The following is a 7,730-nucleotide window of genomic DNA, read 5'->3' on the forward strand; positions in this document are numbered from 1 at the left end:
TGCACCAATATCACATAAACCATAATAACAATGATCTCCAATTCTAACAGATAGCATAGGAACACTAACTTGCTTAGACTTATTAGGACGTGAAACAATATTAGAAGCATCTTCACAGAAAATAATATGACCATCCTCCACATTTTCAGTCACAAGATCTTTAACTATTGCAACAGCAGGTTCAACTTTTATTTGTTCTTCAGGTCCTATAGGTTTCTTTTCACTTTTATGAACCGCACTATTTATAACAGAGTACTCCTTCATTTTAGCAGGGAAAGGAGTTTTTTCAATATAAGCTTCAGGAATAACATGATCAACAGTTTCAACTACAACACATTTATTAATAGATGAATCAATTTTATCTTTATACGGTTCATGATACTTATCAAAATTCTTCTTAGGCAATTCATAATGAGAGGCAAAAGCTTTATAAAGATTTGCAGCAACTTGAGAATCAAGACCATAAGTAGCACTCATATTACGAAATTTATCAGTATCCATAAAAGCTTCAATGCATTTATAATCATAATTTATACCTGATTCTCTATCTTTGTCGTTCTCCCATCCTTCAGTATTTTCATGGATCCGATTGAGAAGGTCCCTTTTAAACTCTTCTTTGTTGCGCGTAAATGATCCAGAACAAGAAGTATCCAGCAAGGTCTTGTCTTCAAAAGAAAGTCTTGCATAGAAATTATCAATAATAACATTACCAGGAAGCTCATGAATGGGGCATTTGAGCATTAAAGACTTCAATCTCCCCCACGCTTGGGCAATACTCTCTCCATCATGAGGCCAAAAATTATATATGCGATTCCGATCCTTGTGAATTTCACTTGGAGGATAGAACTTAGAATAAAACCGGGGCACAATATCATTCCATTCAAGAGAATCCCCATTATCCAGTAATTTATACCAATGCGCCGCTTTACCAGACAGCGATATAGAGAATAATTTCTTCCTCACTTCATCCATAGCAATACCTACACACTTGAATAAACCGCATAATTCATGTAAGAACAGTAAATGATCTCCAGGGTGGATAGTTTCATCCCCTGTATAACGGTTATCCACTACACGTTCAATAATTTTCATAGGTATTTTGTATGGTATCTCTTCCTCACCTGGCGCCTCATCCACTACCTTTGCAGTAGTAGCAGATTTTCCAAATAAAAACTCAAGAGAAGATCTCTCCATAATGAATTATGGCAGCAGGCAGAAATAAAATCAGCACAAACAGTAGAAATTTCCCTTACCAATTCCACTTACCAATAGCGCTTCACTCCCCGGCAACGGCGCCAGAAAATAGTCTTGATGACCCACAAGTGTAGGGGGTGTATCGTAGTATCTTCGATAAGTAAGAATGTCGATCCCAACGAGGAGCAGAAGGTGTTGACAAGCAGTTTCGATGAAGGATTCACTGTAAATGCTCACAGACAAGTATTCAGGGGGTTTTGATGTAGCAGATGAATAAAGTACGAGTAAGTAAAGTGCGAGAGTAACAATTGCAGCGAGTGGCCCAATCCTTTTTAGCACAAAGGACAAGCCGGTTTGTTTACTTATAATGACCAAACGTTCTCGAGGACACACGGGATTTTAGTCTAGTGCTTTCGCTACATACGGCTAATTAATCTTCATTGTTTTGATAAGTGTTGTGTGGGTGAACCTGTGCTAATGTACCGCCCTTCCTAGGACTAATACATACTTGTGATTATACCCCTTGCAAGCATCCGCAACTACAAGAAAGTAATTAAGATAAATCTAACCACAGCCTTAAACTCTGAGATCCTGCTATCCCTCCTGCATCGATATACCAACGGGGGTTTAGGTTTCTGTCACTCCGGCAACCCCGCAATCGGCAAACGAGTACAAGATGCATTCCCCTAGGCCCATAAAGGTGAAGTGTCGTGTAGTTGACGTTCACACGACACCACTAGAAGAATAACACCACAACTTAAATATCATAACATTGAATATTACTCAACCATACTTCACTACTAACATTTAGACTTCACCCATGTCCTCAAGAACTAAACGAACTACTCACAAGACATCACATGGAACATAATCAGAGGTGATATGATGATGAATACCAATCTGAACATAAACCTTGGTTCAACGGTTTCACTCAATAGCATCAATAACTAGTAGAAATCAACACCGGGAGAGTTTTCCCTATCAAACAATCAAGATCAAACCCAAATTGTTACAGCAGTGACGATGTGCAGCGGTGGAGACGGCGGTGATGATGATGAAGATGATGATGATGATGGCGATGGAGATGATGTATAGCTCGATGACGGTGATGATGGCGTCGATTTCCCCCTCCGGGAGGGAATTTCCCCGGCGGATCTCAGCCTGCCGGAGAGCTCTTTTCTCTCTGGTGTTCTCCGCCCCGCAGAGGCGGCTGTAACTCTTCGCGAGGTACCCTCTGGAGCTTAGGTTTTCGGGACGAAGGCATACGCGAAGAAAAGGAGGCGAGAGGGGGCTGTGGGCCCCCTCCTCACAGGGCGGCGCGGCCAGGCCTTGGGCCGCACCGGCCTATGGGGTGGGCCCACCTCGGGTCCCCTCATCTCCCCCTTCTGGCTCACTTCGTCTTCTGGAAAAATAGGATTTTTCGTATAATTTCCATCAACTGTTGATCTTCCGAAATATTGCATTCTGATGGCGCTTTTTCCAGCAGAATCCTGGCTCCGGTGCGCGATCCTCCAATAATCATGAAACATGCAAAATAGATGAAATAACATAAGTATTATCTCCAAATATGAAATATATCAATGAATAACAGCAAATTATGATATAAAATAGTGATGCAAATTGGACGTATCAGCCGGCCATGGGGAGGTGGAGTTCCTCCGGGACTCCTCCTTCCTTAGTGATTCCTTCCGGACTTTTCTAGAACCTTCTAGAACCTTCCGTAAAATCACCGGATCATTTTCAAACTTATAAAATGACTTCCTATATATGAATCTTATTCTCCGGACCATTCCGGAACTCCTCGTGATGTCCGGGATCCCATCCGGGACTTCGAACAATACTTCAAACTCCATTCCATATTCAAGTTCTACCATTACAACATCAAACCTTAAGTGTGTCACCCTACGGTTCGTGAACTATGTGGACATGGGTGAGAACTCTCTCCGACCAATAACCAATAGCGGGATCTGGAGATCCATAATGGCTCCCACATATTCAACGATGACTTTAGTGATCAAATGAACCATTCACATACGATATCAATTCCCTTTGTCACACGATATTTTACTTGTCCGAGGTTTGATCATCGGTATCACTCTATACCTTGTTCAACCTCGTCTCCTGACAAGTACTCTTTACTCGTACCGTGGTATGTGGTCTCTTATGAACTTATTCATATGCTTGCAAGACATTAGACGACATTCCACCGAGAGGGCCCAGAGTATATCTACCCGTCATCGGGATGGACAAATCCCACTGTTGATCCATATGCCTCAACTCATACTTTCCGGATACTTAATCCCACCTTTATAACCACCCATTTACGCAGTGGCGTTTGATGTAATCAAAGTACCTTTCCGGTATAAGTGATTTACATGATCTCATGGTCATAAGGACTAGGTAACTATGTATTGAAAGCTTATAGCAAACAACTTAATGACGTGATCTTATGCTACGCTTAATTGGGTGTGTCCATTACATCATTCATATAATGACATAACCTTGTTATTAATAACATCCAATGTTCATGATCACGAAATCATGATCATCTATTAATCAACAAGCTAGTTATACAAGAGGCTTACTAGGGACTCTTTGTTGTTCACATAACACACATGTATCAATGTTTCGGTTAATACAATTATAGCATGGTATGTAAACATTATCATAAACACAAAGATATATTATAATAACCATTTTATTATTGCCTCTTGGGCATATCTCCAACAGTCTCCCACTTTCACTAGAATCAATAATCTAGTTTACATTTGTAAAGATATAACACCTTGGCCTTCCGGTGCTTTATCACGTTTTGCTCACGGGAGAGGTTTTAGTCAACGGACCTGACATGCTCAGAACCGTATGTATTTTGCAATTCATTTGCGTCTCAACGCATCACTCATTTTCCAAATGAGTCGGCATTAAATATGTTTGATCTTCTGGTGGAACCTTAATTCCGCGGTCTGAAATATGTCACTAACATTGTCATACACAATATAGCTTCAAAGTTCTGACACTATCGGAACTACACCAAGTTCTCAAAGAACTCTTCGATTTAAACATCCTCAGTCATTATCAAAACAATGACATACTATGCCTTCGTTTTGTAGAATCCGTCACAATATTTAGAACTCTTCTAAATCTAGCATTGTGCTACTTTTTAAACAACACTTAGCCTAATTGAGATTTGAATTTCATTTTTATATGTGACCAAACAAATATCGGTGCAACACCTTACATTGATTTGTTTGTCATTACCCCATATAAAACTATATATGTATCCTTGGTTCTTCTAAAGCACACAGGGATATTCTTTACTGTTTGTCCAATGATCATCACATGAATCATTCTGGTATATGCTCCTAACTTTTAGAGCATAGAACATCTGATTTTGTACATATTATTCGTGATCTAAAATCACTCATGTGTTTTTACTCATCGAGTGTCAATTACACTCAAGTATTGTTAAACCTTCGCATGAAAAGAACATCTTCTTAATATTTATATATTGAACTATTTCAATATCCATTCTATGTACTTTGACTTAAACTTTATTATGTGTTTCAATCTATCTTCATAGATCTTGACACTAAATATGTTTCAGTCCATATTCTTTCATTAAAGTTAATTTCCCAATGAAACCTTTTAATCAAGTATATAATTACATCATTTATAACCAACTATATGTCATATACATAAGTATTATAAATATGTCTCAGCGCTCCCACTTAATTTCTTGCAAATGCAAGCCTCTTCATCGTCTCTGATGAAATCAAAAACTCTTTGACTATTTCATCTGGTGAAGATTCCAACTCCGCGATACTTACTTCATCCAATTGAAGTTTGTATACCTATCTAGTATTCCACAGACTAGCAAAACTCTTGGTTGTATCTTGTATACACCTTTAATACACACTTCTGATAAGTAATGTATTTTGCCATCCTACTAGCATATCTTATAAAAGAAATATGCTGCGATTACTAGAATAATCCACATAGACTATAAGCATTGCTACGGAAGATCTAATCTTATCATAGTCAACTCTTTGAACTTTGTCGTAAACAAATTTTCGACAAGTCGAGCTTCTTCAAGGATATTTCATCCAAGTCCATAAATTTTATAGATCCATTTACTTTCAAAAAAGTATTCATCTATCTTGGATTTCATGGCGTATAGCCATTTTAACGGAGTCAGGGCCCATCATAACTTCTTTGTTTTGTAGTTGGTTTATCATTGTTCAAAATCAATCCTTTGTCCACAAATCATTTATTTGATCACAAAGTAAACCATACCTACAAGGTTCAATATGTACTTCGATCTCCATGGCTAAAACACTTTGTAGTCATGGGAGCCATGATCGTCGTGGCCTCTTCCGGAACCAATTCCGATGCTGCGCTACTCTGATCATTATGCTCAGGTTCATAAACCTTATCAAATTCTATTGTCCTCCCACTCAAATACTTCGCTAGAAACAATTTCTTGGAAATAAATAAGAAACATCAACAAACACTTTTGTCTTTGTATCCATAGTGGAAAGAATTCCCAATCAATACTTTGGGATAACCAACAAAGACATTCATCCGATTTTTGTTGTAAACTCTTAGACCAAAAATAAAAGAAAGGACTATTAGGGTTTATACCCATGCCATAACTCGTATGGTGTCATTTCAACGGATCATGATGATGCTCTATTTAGTGTAAAAAGCGGTAGTCACTAAAGCATAATCCACAAAAATATAATGGCATCATTTTATTTTTATCTCATCATTAACCCAACAAGGTTTGGATACATCTCTCGGATACTATATCATCACTATGATACTCCAAGAAATGTGAGTTGTAGAACAATTTCATAACTCTCTTAGATGTTCGCTAAAACTCGTAATTCAAATATTTTTCCAATGATCCAATCATAGATATTTGACTTTTCTATTACGATGATTTCCACTTCATGCTGAAATTTATTTGAACCCATTCAAATATTTCAAACTTATTTCTTATCGAATATATCCACATATATATACTCAATTCATTGTTGGAAGTTTTCATGAAGTAGAAGAATCTCCCGCACACAACTATGCCCAGTGAACCACATATATCATCATGTATGTTTTCACTAAGTTAGTTGCCCGTTCAACTCTTGGCCTATGAACGGTATTTTAGTCATTCTCTTTAGAAAAGATTTGCAAGCGCCAAACGATTCAAAAATCAAATGACTCCAAAAATCCATTTGCATGGAGTTTCTTCATGCGTTCCTTTCTAACATGACCTAAATGGCGGTTCCACAAATAAGTGGAATTTAAATCATTTGCCTTATGGCATTTTAGCGTAAGTATTATGTGTGTGTATTTCACCATTAAGATTTATAATAACTTACCCATCGTACATGGAGTAATGTCATAATTTGAACAACTCATTGTTTTCAATTGACCAGAGCAAAATAACAATTATTAAGTTCTTTATTATAAATTCTAAGGGCTAGGTAGAATGCCAACGACAAACATGATAACACTTTATTATGTTTCAGACGTGCATTATTACCATATTCCTTATTAGTCACTTAGACCATTGTATTCTTGTATTGCGTTGTTTTGTATAACACTTCATACCAACCAATATGGTACAAATACCCAAGAATTTCATTGTGTGACCAAACGAAGAATATATCCATAACATGTATATCATTTATATACACCTGAGCTAGACTTTCTAGTCTTTTCTTTCTTTCTGCCAATGATCTTTTGTAGTTTCTCTTTTAGCTTTCCTCATTATTCAGAAAAACACTTCAACATCAATAACTTCTAGGTTTGTTGGTCAAATACCAATAACCTTGAGGTTCTTACTTTGAAGTTGATCATCATATGACAAGTGTTCCAGATTTCACTATTAGTAACCTTGTAATATGATGAACAGTTTCACTCATAATTATATCCATTGTATCATGATGACTTTCCGAGACCATGTCTGTACATGCTAGGCTCGTAAAGTTTTAACCTCAGTATTCGCATGTGCAAATCTGGCTTGCACCCGTTGTATGCACACGTAGAATCTATAACACCCGATCATCACGTGATGCTTCGATACGATGAGTCTTAGCAATGGTGCATACTAAGGATGATTACTTCATGGATATGCGAATATTGTTAGTGTCCCAATAGTTGGAGGATTGGGACGCCTTGCGTCTTCAGCCTTCATACATTCCCATAAAACTTATGAGTTTATGTAGTCTCACCAAATTATATTCTGTCATCTTGCAATAAGGTCTTAGATATCACATATATCTCATACCTTGATTATTTCTGAAAACTAAATTTTCAACTCCTTACTTTTCAAACAGATTTGAACTTCAAGTTTTACGGAGACAAGATAACTTTAGGTACTAATTGAAACCATAGCTCTTTGAATCAACAATGTGAGGTTTACTAAAAGTTTGCAATAGGACTTAATCATTTCTTGATTCTTTAACAATACGGTACCAGTCCGTAAAGTTTCTTGTCAGACTTAACAGTATTTCTATTTCAATTACAAGACTAGC

The sequence above is a fragment of the Lolium perenne genome, chromosome 3, assembly GCF_019359855.2.
Source record: "Lolium perenne isolate Kyuss_39 chromosome 3, Kyuss_2.0, whole genome shotgun sequence".
Lineage (NCBI taxonomy): Eukaryota > Viridiplantae > Streptophyta > Magnoliopsida > Poales > Poaceae > Lolium > Lolium perenne.